This window comes from Mixophyes fleayi, chromosome 5, assembly GCF_038048845.1.
Source record: "Mixophyes fleayi isolate aMixFle1 chromosome 5, aMixFle1.hap1, whole genome shotgun sequence".
NCBI classification, from domain to species: domain Eukaryota; kingdom Metazoa; phylum Chordata; class Amphibia; order Anura; family Limnodynastidae; genus Mixophyes; species Mixophyes fleayi.
Window position 1 is genome coordinate 236,852,071 of NC_134406.1, and position 23,410 is coordinate 236,875,480.

At 37.0% G+C, this 23,410-nt stretch overlaps 1 protein-coding gene across 2 annotated transcripts in view; it reads left to right on the top strand.

The window, feature by feature from the left end:
• Positions 1–23,410, top strand: part of ZFHX4 (zinc finger homeobox 4) — a 139,149-nt gene that overhangs the window by 92,667 nt on the left and 23,072 nt on the right. The window lies entirely within an intron of this gene.

Sequence of the window (23,410 nt, forward strand, 5' to 3'; positions counted from 1 at the left end):
ATGTAAACTTTATGACTGAAGATGGTGAATATTGAAAAGTAAAGGTTCATTTACATGAGCGCTTTTACATGTTTGGCCAGCACTAACATGTCACATTCTGGAGAGGCACGTGTAACGCTTTGATCCATAGGTTTCCTACATCAAGCATTTGAGCTGTTCACAAAACAGAAATGTGAAATATCAAATGTTTGGAATGCTATAAAATCACTTAAGTCTTTAGTTTGTTTTCAAACATCAACTGGACCAATGTGTGTCCAGTTTAACTTCCAAGAAAAATGTTTTAATATACACTTACTGATTTAACCATATATACTTATCCCTTTCAATTGACATTGCTCTTTTTTGTGTGCATCACAGTAAACTATATAGTCCACAAAACTATTATATTAGAAGTGCATACACTATCACGTAACAGATTAGATGGATTTTGTCTGCTACAAGGTTCTATGTTTATATGGCTGTAATGAATCTTTCTGAGTATATGAGTTTATGAGTATATGGCTATTGTGTTAGATCATATTCTCTTGGTGATTAGTGCTTCTGATACAGTGGTTCTCATTCCCCTTCTTTGAATAATAATAATTTTAGTGATTAAGTTTTTGTTGTTAAACAAACATACTCATGATTTTGCATCTGATTGTGTGAAGACCTTCTCTAAATAATAAAATAAAGATAATGACCAAGTAAGCTTGTGGCTTGTCGTATATTACTATGGTCTGATTTCATGCAATAAACAAACTGTAAACTATTGTTTAGGACATTCTCCTGTTCCCAAATGTAAAATATACGCTATTCTATATGGGGAATGCAGTAATGTTGTAGTTAATTCATTAAACTGTTATCATGAAACTTTTTGTAGCAACATACGAGGTTAGACTATAATTAACGTTGTTGGGTTTGTCCAAAAATAGAATCTGTCTTCACCTTTTCAATGTGATAAAAGAGTGTTAAATCAAAGTAATTTTTTCCTAGCACCTTAGGAATCAATTCTGCTTAAGTCAGTTGTTACTAATTCTGAGTGCCTAAAACACAGTACATACATTTATCTGCATATCACAGAGGACTATGAAAGTCATCCCATGCCACCTGCTATCACCTAATTAGTGTAATCATCTAATTTCAAGTTGGAAATAATGGCATCACACATCTTTTGTAATTGCAACATTCTTAATATATTCCAATTGATGCTGCAGTTGATGACTGTGATGTTCTAAGGGGGAGGAAAGAACACTTGCTGAGCCTATATACAAGACGGTGCCTACACAAGATTAACCCTTTTAGCGTAAAAAGAAGCTGCTCATTACCAAGAACCAATTTTTGCACGAACCAAACTTTCTAAAAGAGGGTGGGTGAAGGGTAACTGTAGATCCGAAAACTGATCATTTATTTGTCTTTGACTATGTAAGTATATTAGTTCAGATAATAAATATTATCTATTTTGCGTTAAAAAGTGTAAGCATTGCTTTTCCTGCTTTTAAATTTAGCTGATATTGTCGTCCTTTGTTGTATTGCCAGAAAAGTTTAATAGTAACAGGTTAACTTGCTATTTATACTTTAGAGTTGTTTTGGTTCTTTGACATATTTTGGATTGTGTAATAAAGAGTTCAAAATGCTATTTCAATCACTGGTGACAATAATGTAAGTGGATAATACAGGGATTGTCCTTGGCTGCACCAAGACTTACTGCAACACATGTGATATATTGCAGCCGCCTAGTATGCGAGTTTCTTTATCCATGCAGCATACCACCCAACTTGGTGTTGTCCCTAATCGGTACATTGGCGTGTGCATCAGAGGTGCCACGTTGTGCTAAATGGAGTGTGGGCACATCATGTTGGGGTGTGCCACAAACCTTTGGTGTGTGCCCGTCACTTCCAAAGCGCTGCGCTTCCCCCAACTCCCCTCTCCTCCTCTGAAAACACCCCTGCCAATATTATGTGTAACACTGAAAGGGCATACATCTCCCGACTGTCCTGGAACTAGCACACATTGAAACTGTCCCACCGAAATTGGAACAGTTGGGAGATATGCACACAGTAAACGTAAAGGATGTTTCCACACTCTTCAAATGCACACACTAGTAATTTCCTTGTCAATAATTTGCTGCTCCGAACAAAAAAACGGTAATATATGTCCAAGTCCGCTGTTTGTGTGATATTTAAATTGACAATGTATTATCATATCTGAATGTCCTGGCAGTTTTAACTATAAAGCACATAACATATGGTTATTATTATTTTTTCTGCAATCTAATTTAAATGAGCTCTTACCTGATATCCTCTAGTACAGGCCTGTCCAATCTGCGGCCCTCCAGGTGTTTGTGAAACTACAAGTCCCAGCATGCCCTTCCAGCTATCAACTGGTTGTCTACTGGCAAAGCATGCTGGGGCTTGTAGTTTCACAACACCTGGAAGGCCGCAGGTTGGACAGGCCTGCTCTAGTAGTTCACAAATGGTCTACTGGCCCCTGCAGGCATGAAGGGGTTAATTTAATTAGACTTCCTGCGTGTTCCACAGTAACTGAATAGGTAATGAATGGGTCATCTTAGGGCAGCCTCATTTTACTGAATCAGTTGTTCTGGGCAACATTTTTCTTCCCCCCTAATAATAATAATAATAATAATAATAATAATAACAAGAACAGTAAAATGTGGATAGAAAAATTGTCAGGCAGACATCAGACACTTGAGCAAGAGCCTCTAGTTACTGTACAGTAAAAGAGAAAAAAAATATGTATTGCTGGTGAGAAAGTCTATCCTATTTATGCCCTGTACTTATTTCTTGAAATTAGTTTTTGCTCTTGTGCTGTCTGACATTTCTAAAATCTAGACACGCCACATCTATCATTTTTCTCCTACTTGAAACTGCATTTTCTGCAAAAGAAATGAAATAATTCATAGTGCGATATGTGATTGTGTATTACATATTTCATATTGGCTCTCAAAAAAACTAGATTCCTGTTTTAATTATTTTTATTCATTCGGTTTATTTTCCTATATATTATTATCAGTGTTTATGCTTTTAAGCTAACTGGACAAAAGCCTGAGTTTACTTTCTTGTTTAGTTTTATGTTTTGCTTAAGTAAAAGATAAACTGAAATGCTCTTTGTTACTAGAATAGGAGAAAAGCTGCTCCACTCCTAATACATTCATTGGCAACTGGAGACTTTTCGAACCTTCATGACCATTCTAATTTTTATGTTTTGGAAAAAAGTTGGTTTTAATAGTAATAACGTTTCTATTATTTCTTTAGTTCATTCAACCAATTTATTTTATAGGCCTGAGTCATTAAGGAGAGCAAAGCATAAAAAAGGAGTAACTTTGCACCTGGGCAAAACCATGTTGCAATGAAGGGGGAGGTAAATTTAAAATATGGGGGACAGATTTACAGTTGGGATAGGGCATGTCCTAGATCCACTTTAAATTTCAGTGTAAAAATAAAGCTAGCAGGTATTTGTGTGCTACATGAAAAAACAGCCAGTATTTAACTTATGTGTAAAATAATAAACTAATTTGCACCCCTTGCATTGTAACATGGTTTGTCCCAGAGAACATTTACTCCTTTTCTTGCCTTACTTTCCTTAATAACTCAGGCCCATATTTCGTAATCCTGCTTAAGTTAGTAGGAACCAAATGTTCTCTTTCTGATCAATACTTTAAAATAGATGTCATTCGTTGCGTTAATAAAATATTTTACTTTTTACGGATTTCTTTATATTGTCACCTTGGACATCTGCCTCTGATGCTTAGGTTAAAAAATATAAACTGCATTTACCTCTCTTCCCATTCTATGAGTGCAGTTTACTGCAATAATTCTTCTCAATCATCCCTTTAACTTGCACTGAGTTGATATCTATGCACCCAGAAAGCAAGTTCAAACCTGGTGACGCTAACGAAGGCTGGTGCAAATGACCGGATCGATACGAAACCATCCTCTGCTATTTAACGTGTATCAATAAATGTTACCTTTACTTTGTACAGAATGGATAACTGTCGCAGCTAAGAGTCCTATGGATCTCTTAATTGAAAGTTAATTTTAAATCAATAGGGACAGTCATTTAAATATTGATCATCCCTTTGTACTGAAACTGTTAACAGCTAATTTTTTTTTTCTGGGTTTCTTTTGGGTGGCATATTTGTTTAAATTCAATCAATAGTCTACGGTCAGTGCATTGCATACAAAAATTGACACGTTCCCCGTGCCTTAGGCATTGACACACACACACACACACACACACATAAATTTACTAACACACACTAACTTTCCTGTGCGTTCAGTGGTCTCTTCTTTATTCTGCATTCAGTTACTTACGCAGCTATTTCTTAAACGTTTATTAGTTGAATGAGATTAGAATGGTTTAATGTTAATGCAACAGTTTATACTGTTTATTCTGAGCACACAAACTAACAAACAAAAGCGGTTTCTGCTGTCCAAGATTATTAAGTATATACTAATGCTGGAGAGACGTATGCTACTTGGATCATTTTTCATAGCTTTATATGCATCCATCCATCTAACATGTTTTAGATTTTAATGGAATTAGGCATCGGGTGCTTACGCACTAGTTTATCTAGTTCTGGGTCACCAAGTAATTTTATTTATTTTTCTTCCCGTAGAAATCATTTGTCTGCGAGGAGGGAAAAAAAAAGTAAAGCTCTGCTTTGTTTCTCTTTCAATATGACAAAGAGGGCAGTTGAGTTAAAAGGATACAAATTTCATTTTATGAGAGTCATCATGATTAACCCAATAAAGTAAACTTGGCTACACGTGGCTTTCAACATCGCAGCAAATGCGAGACGGCTGTAGCTGGCTTTTACTACGCTGCCTGTGATGGCAGCTGGAACTAAGACTGATGGATAACTGGTTTGGAACTGATTTAACTCTTTGCTTTCCACTTTTGGCACAAAGGGGATTGTTTAATGAAACTGTGCTTTGTGCACAAAAGTTCTGAAAGTCATAGCAACCAATCCCATTCTAGCTGTCAATGTCCCTGTCTAGTTTAGGCCAGAGGTGAACAACTTGTGGGTTCGGGACACTGAGTGAGGTCCCAGATTCTGTTTTTGGGCTCCCTTGATTGTCAGCTATACAATACATTCTTCTGAGAACCACCTTTGATACTTGAGGCCAAGAACAATACTTGACTAATGGAGTCACAGCTACAAAACGCTGAGCGTCACTGGTTAAAAACATTAAAGCAAATTGGTTGCTGTGTGGGTTACAGCACATTTGTGCACATAGCACCTCTTTATAAACAAGCACCATGTGCTTTTTATTTACAACAGTCACAGCGTGCTGCATCATAATGTTATTTTACATATAACAGGAATAAAAGAAGAATAGAAGATTTGAAAATGAGGTCACACAAGACAATGCTATCTAAGGTTGTGTCCTGCTATGATTTGGACAGGCTGGCTAGCTAGCATCACAGTGCACGTTGGCTAAGCTAGGTCAATGCATTTCCACCAATCAGCAGTTTTATTCCTTGAAAATTCCCAGCACTGAACACCAATAGCATAACTAGCATATGTCTTGAAAGTTTCTTGCCCAATAGCTTCCACTGCTGGTGATGAGGTCAGAAGACAGTGGACATCCGTCAGATTCACCAGCTGTACTTGTCTGCAGTGTTGCTCTGCTCAATGCAGAATAAGCCTTTGATGTCTGTAGTAGCAATCCGATCATTATTATTATTATAACATCATGGTCTTGTTCTAACAAGATGGTATATTCATCATATATATTAACATCATCTGTATTTATTTTTTGGTAAACCAATTTATTTTTATTTAAATTTGCAGCTATACATATATTTAATTTGACCATTTCCTCCAATGTTATGTAAGTAAAATTAGCAATAAGGTTAGTGTCACAGAAACGTTTATGAACTCCTCATTTATCCAGCCAATGAAATGTGGCATTGGGAGCTGCTCAGAAGCTCCTATTCTGCACATGCTAGCCCATAGGAAATAGTACCTGTTAAATGACATTGCGTGTGAAGCATTTGTATAATGTAGACACATATTAAGGAATCTATTTATCATTGCTGTATGAAAGATTTTCTACTTCTGTCGCCACAATTTACCGTTAAATGGCTGCCAGGGCAGTTGTGCGATACTCAGCTCCTCGGCAATACTGGCTGGTAGCAGTAAGAGGATACTTACCACTCGCCAGGCCAGTGAATGGTCCCTCCGCGCATGCGTGAGTCAGCTTGGCGATTTAGCACTTACTTAAGCCCAGACTTGGGTTTCCGGTTCCACATTAATTAATAAAAGAATAATAAAGTTTACAAAAAAAAAAATAGAAGAAAAAATAACTTTATTTAAAAAAAAACAAGGAAAAAATATAAATTTTTCAGGATCTAGGGCATTTCTCTCTATGATAAATAGGCTCCTTAGTATTTCTCATTGACCGCTATGTGCGGTAAAGGAACTCCTGAACAAGTTTTATTGGCTGAAAAAAATGCAGCTTCCAGGAACGCTCGTGTGATACGAACATAATAGAAAAAAGTGTCTGCTGTTATGCTGACAGACTCCTGACCAAACTCTAAAAATATCACTGTAATTATGTTTCTTTTTTAAATGGCCATTCAACATATAATCCTGTAATTAGGGATGTTTATGACATTTGATCATCCTTGGCTTAAAATAATAAACAAAACGAATGTCCTCTTTTCAAAATGTATTCCACACTAGCACGGAGACCACGAAACCAAGCAATTTGCACTTTTTTTTTTGTTGCTATTAAAACAAACCCTTTGTGCTGTTTTCCAAATCCGCTCCTCTTTAATCCTGCATTATTGTCCTCTTAATGCAGCATCTCGCAGTCTATTTTATTCCATTTTCTGTGTTGAAAAAAGCTATATCAAAAGAAAAGATTAACTAGAAAATGGCTGGGTGTCATTAGTTCATATGCATACGGGGGACAGCGTGTAAAGATGCCACATCTAGGGTAGGCTCTAAGATGTGACTGATAGATCTTATTTGGCTGATAGAGTTGGCCAAAGAAACAGAGCTACATCTGGTTACTTCATTAGGTCCTTTCATTGATTGAACCCCGCTACAGTGATGCATCAGGCTTCTCTGATAACTGCTGGTAATAGTACAAAATGAATTCTTATCACAGAGATTGGAAAGGCCATTAACCCTGGCCTCCGGTGCTCCTCAGAGGTCACAGACAGGAAGCCGAGCAGTACTGGGAGAACTGTTGTCTCTCCAACTACAGGTCACTTTGGGGTGCAACCTTTTTTTAAGCTACCGTCTCCTGTACAGATACGTATTTTATGTAGGTATATAATAATAATAAACTGTATTTGCATAATGAAAGCAAGATATCAGGGCATAGAAAAGTAGCAACACACGTGCTACACAGAAAAATTGTCTCATCGAACAGATAATTCCAAACACAGGTATCACCCGTCTTTTGTATATGGTGAGCTTCATATTTTATAAATTCGAGGCATAAGGTCTTGATCTACATATAACTGTCATCTACTTTTGTAAATATACTGGTGCTGCTTTTTACCTGTACTGTACACATATAGCTAATGAATCTGATTTATTTATAATACAGCGTTCCTTTTTGACCAGGAGCACACGGCTTAATCCTATATGTCACATCTGTGACCGTTCCCACATCTCTCATCTCAGCGTCACTTTGAGATTCACAGAAAAAAAACCTACTACTGTGTGGGAAATAAACTGCTATGGTGACCCTCCAAAGTTTACTGATTTATACTAGTCAAACTTTCACGCTATTCCCATACAAAACCAGAAGATACAGGAAAAGTCCTTCCCATTGTTGATGGAGACGTGCGAGTTACCAACTCATGCCTTCATTTGTATTTTCCTACCCACAATTCCTATATATGTATTAGGTTTTATGAAGGAAAAGCAAACTTTCTAGCTTTCTGGAAAACTTTAACATTAAGTTATATGTATTTCATACAGTAGAGGAGACAAATGTTACCAGCTACAGCCGATGAAGGTGCTCTATTTTATGTAAACACAAAACTATGGGTAATTAAGAAATAGAGAAAAGCCCAATCTCTGGGGGTAAGAGTTGCCAGCTTTCAGATCCCCTGCATGTGTGCAAGCTTGCCAGACAGCTCGCACACGCCAGTATCAAACAGAGACTGGCCCTTCAAAGTGGTAAGTTAACCCTTGCCACTCCGAGCCAGTATCGCTGCGGTGGCAGCTGGGTATCGTACAGATGCCTTGACGAGATTTATTGATAAATTGGGACGATAGAGGGCTTTGTTTTTTTTATACAAACATCTTCGCTATCGCCTCTTGATAGTAAATAGACCCTTAAATTCTGATTTATGTGCATTTATCCCATGTAAGATGATAAACTATACTATTAGTACAACTCTCATCTTTCACAGTACAAAATAATGGTCAATAAGAGGCTGGAGAGGACATAGAGGAGTATATTTATCAAGCAGCGGCTAATAAAAAAAAAAATCCCATAATAATATGTAGTAAATGTAAAGTGGAAGCTTTGTCTGTTCGCTATAAATTTATATTACATGTGCAGGGTGCATTTTATAATCGTCTGTATTTTTTCGCATTTTGCACATTTTGCATACTCTTATGATGTTTCTATTAAGCTCTGCATACTTTATTAATACCTCCCAACAAATTGACAAGTCGGAAGACAACTTTGAAATGAACATAATCAACTTAACAAAAACTGTAGGTTATAATCCTTCGAAAAATGTAAATTTAGCCAGGTGAATGCTGTAGGTCCAAGTTCATATCTTATCACTTAAAGAAGTTTTACACTTTTAGACGACCCCCTCACCTCCAACAAAATGGCAGTCCAGCAAATAGGGGTAGACCATCCAACGAAACCCTTCATGTTGCCCCAGCCACATATTATGAAAACATGTGTACTTCACGCTGGCCATATATTTTGAATCAGACTCTATGGTAGTTCTTCCACAGAACTCTATTGTAAGATGTGGGCGGACTTCGTCAAAACAGGAGTCTTTCCAATTGTACAGAGGAATCATATTTTTTTGTGAAGGGGTTGTCCAGAAGTGGACAATCCCTATGAACGATGTATCTATTTCACATTTATCTTTATATTGACTATTAACAATGAACGGTGACGCTAAATCACAGTAACAGTTAACCAAGGACATCCAAATAACCCCTTTCATAACTGCAGTGCTCTTTTCAGTCTTGACTTACAATACCACTTCTTTTTATGTACTTTAACCAATGTTCTAAGGCCTTATTTAGCAATATGTTGGTGGCTTCTATACTTGAGATTGTGATTTAATTGCAGTGTCTGTGGTGGTGTGGTATTCACATATGGAGCCAACCATTCACAAGAAGCAAGTTCATTTAAATGTAAATGGGGTCCTGTGGACGGAAAAAACTACCAGCTCCCCGTCTTGGGAGACCCACCCAAGCCTTTGGTTTGGCCTTTTATGCATAAATAATAACAAGAAGGTATGCTGTCATTGCCTTGCTTGAAATACCAGAAGTGGTTTGGCCCACAGCACTGAAATGAAACTGGTTTGGATAAACTTACATCTCAGATCCTCATTTTGATTAAATTGATTTTTTTTTCCCTCAGAGTTATTTTGAGACCGTAGAGATTACAGAAACAGATGAATAAGAGTGAACATAAGCATCCATAAACACAATTTAAATACTTGTACTTTAAAATGACCATTTTCCTGTTAAATTATTGTACTTCTTCTTGTGTAAGAACATAAATCATATTTAAAAAGGGGGGTTGCAATACAGTTAACCTGGAACCTTAAAATGCTGATACACTTAGCAGTATATATTTGATTTACATAACAAGTGAAAACACTCAGGGAAGTAACATCTTAGCAAGTTATTGCTGAATTAGCCCAACAGTTTAATTATTCATACAATATTTGCACAATATTCTCTCAGGACATTAAGTGTGATGCTGAGATGGGGGCACTTAAACCATGTTATCACTGTTCACAAGAGACTTCTTATATTCAGAAGCAGGATTGCCATCAAATCTGTAAAAAAACAGACTTCACAAACACAGTATGATGGACACTAAATGTCAAAAAAGGGCACTGATAATGAAATCTGTAAATGTGCTGAAATGTTGTTTACATTTGTATTTGTACAGTAGTAATAGAGTAAAAAAAAACTTATTTTATTTTACTGGTAATGCAGTCACTTAATGCTCATTACCCAGTATGATTAAATAAACATGAAAACGTAGAAACTAAACCAAATATGTTAACTTGTCGAACTGAAGAGGTCAGGATTTTGGTACAGGGTTCTACAAACCTGCCTTCAAGGATACTAGTTGAAGAGTTAGCCAAAAACCATAAATGTAATTCCCGTCACAGATCATGTGACAAGGACCGGCTACCTCCAGACTGTGGTATCTGGATCTTAATTCAATAGCTTCCACTCAGAATTAGAAATCAGCTTGCATTTATGTAGGTAGGATTTTCATATATCACCTTACTACATATTTTTTTTTTAAAGGGGAAAGGTTAACTGAAGAATACCCGGTAGCAATACGCTGAGAGTATCACAGAACTGCATAAAAATAAACAAAACGAATATACAGATATATATATATATATATATATATATATATAGGCCAGTACACCAGTACGCTACTAAATGCATGAGCAACTGACTATATGTCATTTTATAGAACCAAATGGCTTATTTATGATTGATTTCACCTATCACGGCAATAACTAATTTTTTTTATTGCCGATTATCATGGTTATAAAAAATTAGATATTGTGCACAAGTTAAATAGACTCACCCATGCAAAGACTTACTGTCGGCAGGCTTACCACCAATGTCAATGATTATGTCACCAGCTTTCATGTATTGGGGGACATGATTACAATAAGCCCAATATGACGATAGCCCCAATAGGGTTTTTTGGCCTTTCATAAATACCTTTATTTAGATTGTAAATTAACTATAATTTGCCTGGAAATCAGATTATGAAAAATTAAAAATTGGACATGTTGCCTATAGCATCCAATCAGATTCTCTCTGTCATTTTGTAGAGTGCACTAAATAAATGACAGCTAACATCTGATTGGTTGCTATAGGCAACATATCCACTTTTTCAAACCCGCAGTTTAGTAAATCTAGCCCTAGATTGTAAGAAATATTAAAGATAAATTTAATTAAAAATAATTCTATATACAATTGTTCTTGTTTAAACTGCTGGCTTCAAAGACAAGCCAATTGTGACTTTTTAAAGATATGACATTGTTAGGAGGGTATACCAATTGAGAGTTAGAGGGAGCATTGTAGTATGTGCGCGGCAAACCAAATTAAATAATACATTTAGTTTGTTTGTTAAACATATCAAGGGACTTTATATGCAAACTGTAACTCCCGGGCTATTCATTACAATAAAACTAAAATACCTTTTAATAAACAGCTACTGAAAATGAGCAGATTGTTGCATTACTGCACATAACATGCCATGGCAGTATTCAAGATAACATTTTTTATTTTTATTTTTCTAAAAGTGTTGTTGCAAAATATGTTTGGAAAAATCATTTTTTTTAAATTAAAGTCATGTCTTTTTCCTTATCTCATTTATCAAGAATGTTAGTTTTTTGCTGCAGATGTTTTTTTAGTCTGAGAAGGGCTTGAAATATCTGTGTATTGTACTACACCTGAGGTAAAACTCATGTGTAAAGCCTTTGAACCTGCAATTAATTGTCTTATGTTCTGTAGCAGGGACCCTTTCAGAGCTGGAATACCCTTTAATGTACTGCAAAGCCAGGTTATCATATAAAAAGGAACCAGTGCAAAGTGAAGTAGGCCGGAGCCTCAAGCTGTACTATAAAATTGGTCAAGACATAACCTTGCACTGCAGCACCTTTGAAACGAAAGAATTTAAAGTCGTTTCCACTTATTAAGAGGTATTCAGGCTGGATTAAAAACAAGTCATTAATACAAATTCCACAGGCTGAATCTTATTTTCATAATATAAATATTTCTTATTTGGTAATCCCTGTTGATACTTCTAGCAGAAACTGTTTTAAAATGAGTGGAATTGCAAATGGCTTAAAGGGATTGTCCATATTTGGACAACACCTTCTTTGTATAACCTTCCCCCCTACATATACATATCCCGCTGGGAGCCTGAGAAGCAAGAAGGGTGGAAGTGAAATCTTCCTGTATATATCATACAGGACTATATGATTATATGCAAATGGTCTCTCATGAGTGTTAGGGAAAATTATTATTATTTTTTATTGGGCGCCACAAAATGTCCGCAGCGCCGTACAGGAACAAACAATAGGACAGTTCGCTTACAGTCTACTTCTACCATTGAAGGGGTCCTATGACCCCTTCAATCATAGCTCTCCATGGTTCAGTCCCCCATTGCAACCTATCTATATAAAATAAATATGCAAATATGATTTAGTGCTCTGTTTATTAAACAGAGAATAGCCCTATTCCCGCTACAGCCTTTGGGGGAGCCTATTTAATAAGGAACACGGCGGTACACGTACTGCACCAATTCTCCTTTCATTATCACAGTGTCAGGATGCTTATAGCAGGATATGTTTAATTTAAAAGAATTAAATTCAAAGCAAAATAATTACTTTATAATTTTGTATACAGATTTTCTATTGCTGAGAAAAGCAGCAACAGTGTTTTCCCCACATATTAATAAATAGAGGCCTTAGTCTTAATCAAACCCATTGTTAAATAATAATAATGTTTGCATAATGAACTAGTAATGACTGAAATGAATAAAAGTAAAAACAATAATGACCAAAAGGAGCAGAATGTCGTCCCTACATCTCTGCCACCCTAGGCTTGGGCCTATGCTGCCTTTCCAAAATTCCTGCTAGGAGTCTTACAACTAGAACTGTGTGTTTCGTGGGTATTAATGCATTAGTGTCACAATACACCTGAAATAATAGTATTATTGTATCAGAGGTATAAAATGTGTGATGGTTCTGTCGCATTCCATGTAGACTATTTTCCGCATATCCTCTTAAACCTCCTACGTGTATTTGCTGACAGCCAGATATTGTCAGGATATTTTCAAAATGTTCAAACGCTGTCATTACAATTCAGCGTGAGGGGGATAGCTTGGTTATAATGATCCAATCAGAAGACTGACAGCTTTTATATTCTCAATGGTAGCCCTCTCAGGAAGCAGGCAAACGTGCTGCGTTCTTCCCTTTCTTTTTCAATTAAAATGACAACACGCAATCTCTTGTGCCGTTTCCTTAAATGTCCACTATCTCATGTAATAAAACCACCTTACTAACGCTACCAGGTATCCATCATATCCCATGCTGCTGAAAACGTTAAAATATCCGCGTACAATTGGCTGGAATCATATTACAGTTACAGACATTGGTTATTTACAGTACTACTTTTTTGCTCATATAATATAGTGAGGTGAAAATTCATAAATTCATTGGGATAAAAGCAGCCCCTGAAACGTAAAAATGAAAAATGCATAAAGCACAATAGAAGTCAATGGAATTTATTTTCCTGTTTAATAAATCTGATGTTATATTGTCAGACTGCAAGTTAGGACTTTGATAAATGACGCTATCACTATAATTCAACCCTATGTTAATTTTTGGGAAAAACACTACAAGTAATGAGGAATATTTATCATGGTTTCTTAATGTGAGCTGCTCTTTCACCACCAAGAGGAGCGGTTCGGGGGCAATGGTTGTTTTTGTTTTAGCATATTTTTTTGTGTGGTTATGTCTTTTGTGTAATTCTATGTGTTTTTACAGTAGGGCGGAAGGTGAGCATAAGAGAACCTACTGATAATGTCGCTCTATACTCGCAAAAGCCAACCTAGTCCGCTGTACTGCCTGTACATTAATAGCCATTCTCCAGTGTGTTGTGTTTTCAGTTCTTATACATAATGCATAGCTTCTATACACACATGGTAATATCACAGACAGTCTTTTTATGACTGTGGGGTCACATAAACAGAAAGACCAGAAATATAGGCTACATTTCTTATCTTAGGAAGGAACTACAAAGGCAGAACACAGTGCAGTGTTTGTAGTGGAATTCATCATTAGAATAACAACACTTCCATATGTCCTACACATTTCAGTACCACCGTCCGGCAGCAAACCTACACTGTCACAAACAGGGGTGTATTAAATAGCCTGTTTTTTAATTCTTAAATACATGTCACTATTCTTAATAATTTCACAGCACAACGGAGCACTGTAAACAGTCTGCACATGTAGTTTATCCAAAACAAGACCACCCAGTATATATATATATATATATATATATATATATATATATATATATATATATATATATATATATATAATGCATAGCATATAATATACTAATGTGCACTGCAAACATTTTTAAAGGTGGAATAAAAAAGGATCTGTCTAAGCACCCAGCAATTAAATCTTGTTCTGTTTACCTCTCGGGACTTGGGTGTAGTATATTTCAGCAGGCATATTGAGATTGCCCAGCATCAAAGATTTATACGCTGAAATACACATCCCTATAATGAAACCTGTATATTACGGGAGAGTCTGTGAGCTAGATAGAGGTAGCATTTAATATGATGGAAGGGGGTGGAGGGGGGGGGGGGGGGTGGAAGCTTGATTGCAGTTGGAGGGGCTTTGTCTGCATTGTCTTTGAAATATAATGTGTACCTCTGACCCAGCTGTATACTGCAGAGTATTGCATCATTTTTCATGTCAAATGTCTGTCATGCCTGATTTTTTTTTCTATCATCCTGTGAACAGTCAAAGAGGACTTTTGGCTCAAAATAGTCTATGCATAGCGCTTGTTACAAACCACATATATTGCTGTTACTGCATCACTATTAGAACATTTTCAACCTCAATGCTCAACGGTGAGAACGGTAACACGTTATGTAAATTCAGCTAAATAATAAAATGTCCACACTGGCATTTGGACCTCCCTGATTCTATGTAGCAATGCAAGGGACCCCTTGCTTGCCTGCTAAAGAGATGGCTTATTATTTTGCATAGAAATCTTCTGAAAGCTTTTGACACATATGACACAATATTTTCTTAAGTCGCACTCGCTGGCTGTAAATATTTCATGCAGCAACGTACAACACAATAGTCTGATAATATAATCACGCAGGAGCTGGAATTATATTTCACAGCACTTACATTGAGGGGCAATATTTCCCCCAGGGCAGTAGAGGGATTTGAAAGACCGAAATTGCTAAATTTGAGATAGAATTATTTTTAATTTCCAGTGGAGCAAAAACACAGGCGTACGCCCATTAGTACTCTATGAATAGCTTCTGTGTAAATATATTCATCTTCTTGGATGCAGTGAGTGCACCACTGAAAAATGCAGCACTAGCAAACAAATAAAAAAAAAATATATACATATATATATATATATATATATATATATATATATATATATATAATCTCAATGCACATTGTCAATTAAACATATGTAACATTCACTCGTTTGTCGATTCTCACCGGGCATCGCTCTATGTAATCTCTGAACATGAAGAGCGCCTTTCAATAAAATGTAGTGTTATGTATACAAAGATGATGCTTATTTTTCTTTGTTGTGTTGTAAGATTTGAATTAAATTATTTACATTGATTATTGTTAACTCTTTCAGACATTACATCTTTTGGCTTAGCGTAAGCAAAACAATTGCCTGTCTGTGACACGGCAGCCATTTTATTTCCTTACAAAGAAACAGAGTACTGAAGGAATCGCCACAACGAGGCAGAGAAAATGGATGGAAGAATGCTATTAATGCTACATTAACATAATACAATATATGAAACCTTGTGACGGGTTCACATAATATAGCAGCAGATTTTTTTCTTACGAATTTAACATGTCCCTTTTTTTATCTTTCATAAATGATAACAGATTTGCAGCTGCTGTGTGTGGGTTTTAAGGGCAACAGGGTATAACATAGCAAATAACATCTTCTCAGGACAATATAACACAGTCAGCTATTACATGTTTTCTTTTTACCATTGCTCTCACTAGAAAACAAGTAGGAGGGGCTGACTAGAGAGAAGACATTCACAACACATTCAATAACCCTTTATCAGTGCTAAACCTCCAATACATTTAAACACAAAATCTATACATTCAATGAGACTAACTGCCAAACCAATAGAAATAATGACTGAACAGGATGCACAGAACAATGCGTAGGCCGAAAGCCAAAACTACAAGAGAGATAAGGGATTGGTATTAGCACAGGAAGTTTCATAAATATTACGGGCTGTAGGAAGTGGGGATTTTGCTAAATTTGCAGCCGGTGTACTTTTTCTCGTTAAAAAATAAATAAAATATATATATACAAAAAAAACACATGTCTAGTAATTTGCAATCATTATTTTTTTTTTACCATTCTTTCCACATTCAAAACAAAAATGTAGGAAATAAAAATGGTCAGGGGTATAATAAAAATCTAGATAGGTTTGAAAGGATTTCTGAGTGTGTGTTACAAATTGCTGCCTCGGTTTCTGTGTTTGTAGCCATATGCTACTTTCTTTTCTTTGCTTTGTTTTGGTTTTTTTTTACCTCATATATTATAGCGAATATGCATTGTGATAATTAGCTGTCATTGAGCATGTAATTTCACTGAGAAAGAAGGATGTTCTTCACAATAGAAAGAGCCAAAGCCCAATTGTCCTAGAAGCTGTGTGGAAGATCACATACATCTATACTTCATAGATCACTTATAGGCCAGATGGGTTCCTCTGCAGCAATACTTGTCACACTTCACAATTAACCTACAGAATCATCAATTTTCTGCCATGGAAGGTGGGAGATTTATGTTTTTTATTTCTTTTTATTGCTTGTTGTTTTTCTTGTATTTGGGTGATGTGGAGAGCAGGTTTGCCAATCGTCACATAATTTACTGACATACAGTAAAAACGACCCGTAAGTAAAGAATACAAAGTCAATAAAATCAGACCCTTTACTGACAGTAAAATATGTAACATGGCATGTGTACGGTGGCACAGTGGTTAGCATTGCAGCCTCACAGTGCAATGTCCTTTGGCTCCATTCCACCCAGGGCACTATCTGTGTGGAGTTTGTATGTTCTCCCACTGTTTGTGTGGGCTTCCTTCGACAGTCCAAAAACATACTTCTAGGCCACAATTGTTTTCTGATGCAATTGTCCTTAGTAGGTGTTTATGTGAGGCAGAGAATCCTTTACACCAGGCCTGTCAAACCTGCGGCCCTCCAGGTGTTGTGAAACTACAAGCCCCAGTATGCTTTGCTGGTAGGCAACCAGTTGATAGCTGGAAGGGCATGCTGGGACTTGTAGTTTCACAACATCTGGAGGGCCGCAGGTTAGGCAGGCCTGCTTTACACCAAGGGGTCCTATCTCCAGCAGTATTCCCCGCTGACATTAAGATCCGCCAGGCCTTGCCATGCTTTGCATGGGGAAGTCTAATTAACAAGGCTCATAACGGTACAAGTACCGCCGCAATCCCTGTCGCCACATATCGATAAATAGACCCATTAGATGGTAAGATTAACCGGAACAGTGACGTACGTAATTGATTAAAACATTTCCTGCAAAGCGCTGTGTAATATTTTGGCGCAATATAACTAAAGAAGAAGAATAATGTCACGATGAGTGTCGGATTGTGAAGCTTTTACTTACAGTACCTCGGCTCCTTCTAGATTCTGTGACAAATTTCCATTTTGTGTTAGTAAAGCCTTCCAGATGTCAGTAAAAATTTTTACGACATTTATAATAAACAATATTTTCACAGGGATCCTGGTGTGCAGCTATTTTACAAGATGACCAACAGGCAAAAAGGGATTAACCAAACGTTTAACTGGACATTAATTGTATTTAATGTCCAGTTTACTGTAGGCGGCATTGCAGAAGGGCAATTCATATAAGGCGCTTCAGTGTTTAAAGGGTTAAAGCGCTAATCAGCTGTTACATGTCATGCAGGCAAACATCATGTACATCTGTTTAAAATCTAAAAGCTTGTAAAACTTCTGAAATTAAAAAAAAGAAAAGAAATTTAGTGATGGGAGGAGGCGGTGGGGAGATTGCTGAACAAGAAGCAGAGTTTGCAGTGCTGGGGATATGATACCTTAGAGATAACCAAGAACAGGACTTGTCACTATATCAAAGAGTTTTCCAAATATGAGCATGCAAACGCTACGTTACAATGGTCAACGAACCCACTCTATTTTAATTTATCTAAAATGTACCAAATTTAGGCATAAGTGGCAGAACATGTGTAACATGTTTCTCCTGTTGAATATTCATTCAAATAAATGTATAATCAGACCAAAACTAGTCATTTTATTTTTCAATTAACAAATAAAAATGAAGAAAGCAGCATTTCAGAAGAAATGAATGGGCAGCACGGTGGCTAAGTGGTTAGCACTTCTGCCTTACAGCACTGGGGTCATGAATTCAATTCCTGACCATGGTCTTATCTGTGTGGAGTTTGTATGTTCTCCCAGTGTTTGCGTGGGTTTCCTCCGGGTGCTCTGGTTTCCTCCCACACTCTAAAAACATACTGATAGATTAATTGGCTGCTAATAAATTGCCCTTAGTCTCTATCTGTCTGTGTGTGTATGTTAGGGGATTTAGATTGTAAGCTCCAATGGGGCAGGGACTGATGTGAATGAGCTCTCTGTACAGCCTGCGGAATAAGTGGCGCTATATAAATGGTGATGATGATGATGATGAAGAAAGCAATGTATTGACGAGATTCAATTTAAAACCTTTAACTATTACAATTTCCACCAGGAAAGTTAGAACATGAGAAAGCAAAACACAGTTTGTTTGTTTTTTTTTGTTTTCAGCACAGTTTTCCACTGGATATTTTCTTGAGAAAAACGTAAATTTGCTACATTTATCCCCCACTTATCCTCAAAGTTCAAGAATTGTAAACATGCTTGAACACAAGGGGCTGGTGACCACAGTGTAAGATGCTCAGATATTCCATTTGTCTAGCGTTCCTGCCACTGGTGATGCCACTGATTTAACATCCTGCCCTTAGCGTTGGAGAGATAAGACATATGTACAGTATACATGCCTTTTAAGTCTGAAATACCATAAAAAAAAGTTTCCTTTTTTTATATCATTGTATTTTTGCCAGCAAAGCGATTCCAAATTTTAATTTTCAAGATTCCTCCTGGAACTAGCCCCTGCTGAAACTGTCGCTTGTGCCCTAAGTACCATGAGAAGAATCAATTGTGTTGGGCAGTTTGCCTATATTCCACCACATTGCCCAAATATTGCTCTGTGCAGGACAACAAAATCAACCAGAACAGCCAATCAAAATCACATCAGGTTCAATAGAGTTTTGACTGAGTTGGCCAATGACTGCAATAGTTGAGGCACATCCAAACTTCTACCAAAACACTAATTTACCTTGAGAACCAAAGTATGTTTCGCCTTAGCAATATGTCCCTCCATTACATTTTTTAATGGAATGAATGTAGGTCTTTTGGGAACAGGCTAAAACAAAGCAGAGATGGGGTCAATTGATTGCCCTGTGTGTGGGAGAAAACAGACCATACTGTAAAACAATGCAAAACACTGATGCTCAGTTTATCTTCCAGAGACGTGTACACTGGACACTTAGCCTCTTACACTAATCAATGATCCTTTATTCTTTTATATTTAAGCCCCTCCCACCACCTATGTGCCCCAAACTACAGACGTTCTATTCCCCAAGTCAAGGTTTCCTACTGATCACATGACTGGGATACGTTTAGTACCAATACAGTGACTCAAATGCAATTTCTATTCTGTCAGTGGTGACTTTGTGACTTACAGGCATCTCAGTCACATAAAAATGATCAGTGACTTTGCAGTAGATCACACAGAAAATCAGTGCATTAAGTCACAATGACAACCATTTAAAAAAGGTGAAATTTAATATTTTAAGGTGTAATACTATGTTGCACTTCTTAAACTGAATATTTTCTTTGGATTTTAAAGTAGCTGTAGTAAATCACTGTATCTACCCCCAACATAAGAATCTGATTTTATTTTTTACACATACTAAGGAATTTGCTAAATAATTCATGATACATCATCTAATGGGCGTTACAATTTTGTGACTGCTTCTTCCGTATTGTCAAAGATGATAAATATGTTTAATAAAGACGATATGGGAAAGATTTGTATTGCACTCATCAGTGTCAGAATATAAACATATTGGTCAGGCATGTACTGTACATGTGTGTTAGAAACTTTCCTCAAAGGCACAGCAGTATATGTACTAAACTGCGTGTTTGAAAAAGTGGAGATGTTGCCTATAGCAGCCAATCAGATTCTAGCTGTCATTTTGTAGAATGTACTAAATAAATGATAACTAGAATCTGATTGGTTGCTATAGGCAACATCTCCACTTTTTCAAACCCACAGTTTAGTAAATATTCCCCACGGTCTGCAAAAAGCTGTTCATTACATTGGATGTTTTTCTGCTTTTAAAACAAAACAATTCAGACAGCAGCAGTTTTAGGCTGCTAAAATATGGAATGCACACAAGATATCTTTCTACGTCAGATGGTGGAAATGTTAACAAGACATATATATATACAAAAGGGACTTTATATGTTTGGATAAAGAAAACCAGGTGTGAACAAAACAGTTATGCAAAATGATTTCTTATTAAGCCCAATTACTTTAGTTAATCCAGTATGTGCATTCTAAAAGTGAACATATGTAAACATTTTTGGGTATGAATATGAGGTTCATTATATATTGCGTAATGTGATCACTGGGAACCCCCCCACAGAGTTTAAAGCTCTATATACTATGTAAAATGTATTGTTTATCTCAAAATGTTTTGATGTTGGCTCTCGGTCTATTATCTAATTCAATTATGAATCACGCCACATTCTTGCCTGAGCAGAAGCAATATATCACAATGAATGGCTGACCCAGGGAGCTTGCAATTGAATTGTTGTTCTCCGGAGCACAATGGAATAAAGTGTTTTGCCCTAGGTCATTGAAAGTTGCCACTGGTCTTGAACCAAGGTCTTCAATTTCAAGGACCATTGGCTTAACCAAGGCTACACCTACTTTAAATCATGTTTCCAGTTAATCCTTTCAGTGCTGGTAAAGACTGCAATGAGAGATTCCCGCACACACACCAGAACTGAACTGCTCTATAGAAGAGGAGACAACGTTGATCTTAATAACCCAGCTTAAAACACATGACCCCGAATAAGTCACTTTTATTTTTTTTTGCCACAGACATTAACATTGCGGACAAGAAAAAAAAAATTGTCCTGCTCGGCCATATTTTGCTGCCCCGGAGGGTTTAAGAGTACGATTGGAATAGATCTTGTGTGTTAAAATATTTCATTTTAAATAGTAATCAGATTACATTTTATGATTTATATTGCTTTCCTTTTTTTTTTTACTTTTTTGCTTTTGATTAAAAATATACAAAGCCTTTGTGGCCCTCTGGAGTCTACCTGTAATAAACAGCTCTCACCTTCCAAGCTATAAAACAGGCTTGCAGCACTTGAACATTAGAGCTAATTGCCTTTCTACATCAAAGGGAATAAACTAGGATAGAGAAAAATCAGAAAGGGGGAGGGGGAGGGATCATGGTAAAGGGGCAACGTCACCTTGAAAGGTTATATGTTTGTGGTTCGGTGAAGCTTTATAAAGTTATGGATGAAAAAAAATAAAAAAAAACTGCTGTTTGCGATTAAGTTGATGGGGAAAGTCTATCCCGCAATCTTTCCCTGCTGCTGACACAGAGTCTTTGTTCACGTTGAGATTTCTCAAACTGTTGCCAGGGTCAGTTTGAGGTCAGACACTATGATGATGTATAGAAGAACATGTCTGGGAATTTCTCTCACACTTAAAACACATACCAGAAAAATAAAAAAAAGGAGAGCACCCTGCAAAACTGTCTGATGAGACCCAGATGATAAGATTTTCTTTTAGTACCATTATAATTTGCTTCTTCTTCCTCACGCCGCTCCCCTGGCACGCAATGTTTTATTAATACGTGCCACAATCGTCTTAAAAATTTCATGTCCCCAAAGATAAGGACAGTCGGTAGCTCTTTGACACTTCATTCTCTAGCCTTGAGGAATGGGTCAGTAAATGTAGGAAAAAAAAACAACATAATAGCTCGATTCCAAGGAAGACACATACACACACAAAAAAATAAAAAAAATAGGATTGCCATGGGCTTTGCTAGGCCCCAGGGCCTGACACTGGATGTGAGTCTCATGTGTGTGTACTTGGCATTAACACAGCCCAATCCAGTCAGGATCACAGACTCACAGCGTACCAAACTGTGCCCCCCCCCCCTCCCACCTTAATAGATACAGCGTCAGTTCCAACTGTGATGAGGAAGCATGCCGAGTTTGATTAGCAATCAACACTGGAAGGATAAAGGGCTGAAACAGCAAGAACTGTTTTCTTCCCCTGTAATGGTAAACCGAATACACATATACATAAATTATCCCAACCCAAAGCCTTTAATTTTAACCGAGATTTGTAATCTAGCCTGCAATCCTGACACGTGTGTGCGGCAATCACTATTAACCGACCCCCTCATTCAAGGAGATGTAAAGCAATCGCTTTCAAGCAGTTCCTGGGTCATTTCCCCGATACTGCATTGTTTGCTTGTGTTTATTACATTTTCTTACTCTCTCTGTTCATCTGCAGTCTCCGTCTTATGTCCAGGGGAGGCTGTTTGCCCTTTTATCTCCTTTGTACTCAGCTGCTGCATATGTTAGTTGAGATTTCATTCAGCTGTCAGAATGTTATTAATAAAACATGTGACACGGAGAGGTCCACTCTATCTGCTTTCAATCACCATAGAATGTTCACAATGAAAATTTGATGCAGTATGTAATTTAAAGTTAATGCACAATACTTAAAATGTCGGGGTGGCGCGCGGGTGCGGAGGGTAGCTGACAAAGGGTTAATTGTGTCATCATCGGCTGTCAGGGAGATATTTAAAAAAATAAAATAAAATACGGATGTAAATAACCAATGAACGACCTTTCCCCTTCTTAGGCTAATTTTATATGGTTGTTAACGATTTTACGAAATTGAGCAGCCCGGTGCTTTAAGCCACAGTTTACATTCACCTCCTAATTTATGTCATTTTTTTACCTGAGCTGAGAAATATGATTTTTTTATTTTTGTGCAGCAATGAACACAGCATGAAGTGCAGTGGGGAGTTGCAGGCCTGGTTATCTGGCATTACTCAGATTGCTAAAAATTCATTAAAATGTGACATCAGCACAGTGAGAGACAAATGATCACAGGATGAAAAGGAACAGTGGGCCTTTCATGGATTAGTGCTACACAGCCCCAGCATAGAGGCTAACTGCATAAACAGATTAATCCACCAGCAGCATAGCTAAGATTTACAGAATAATTAAATAGGGTTGAGTTACTGTGAAGATTTCT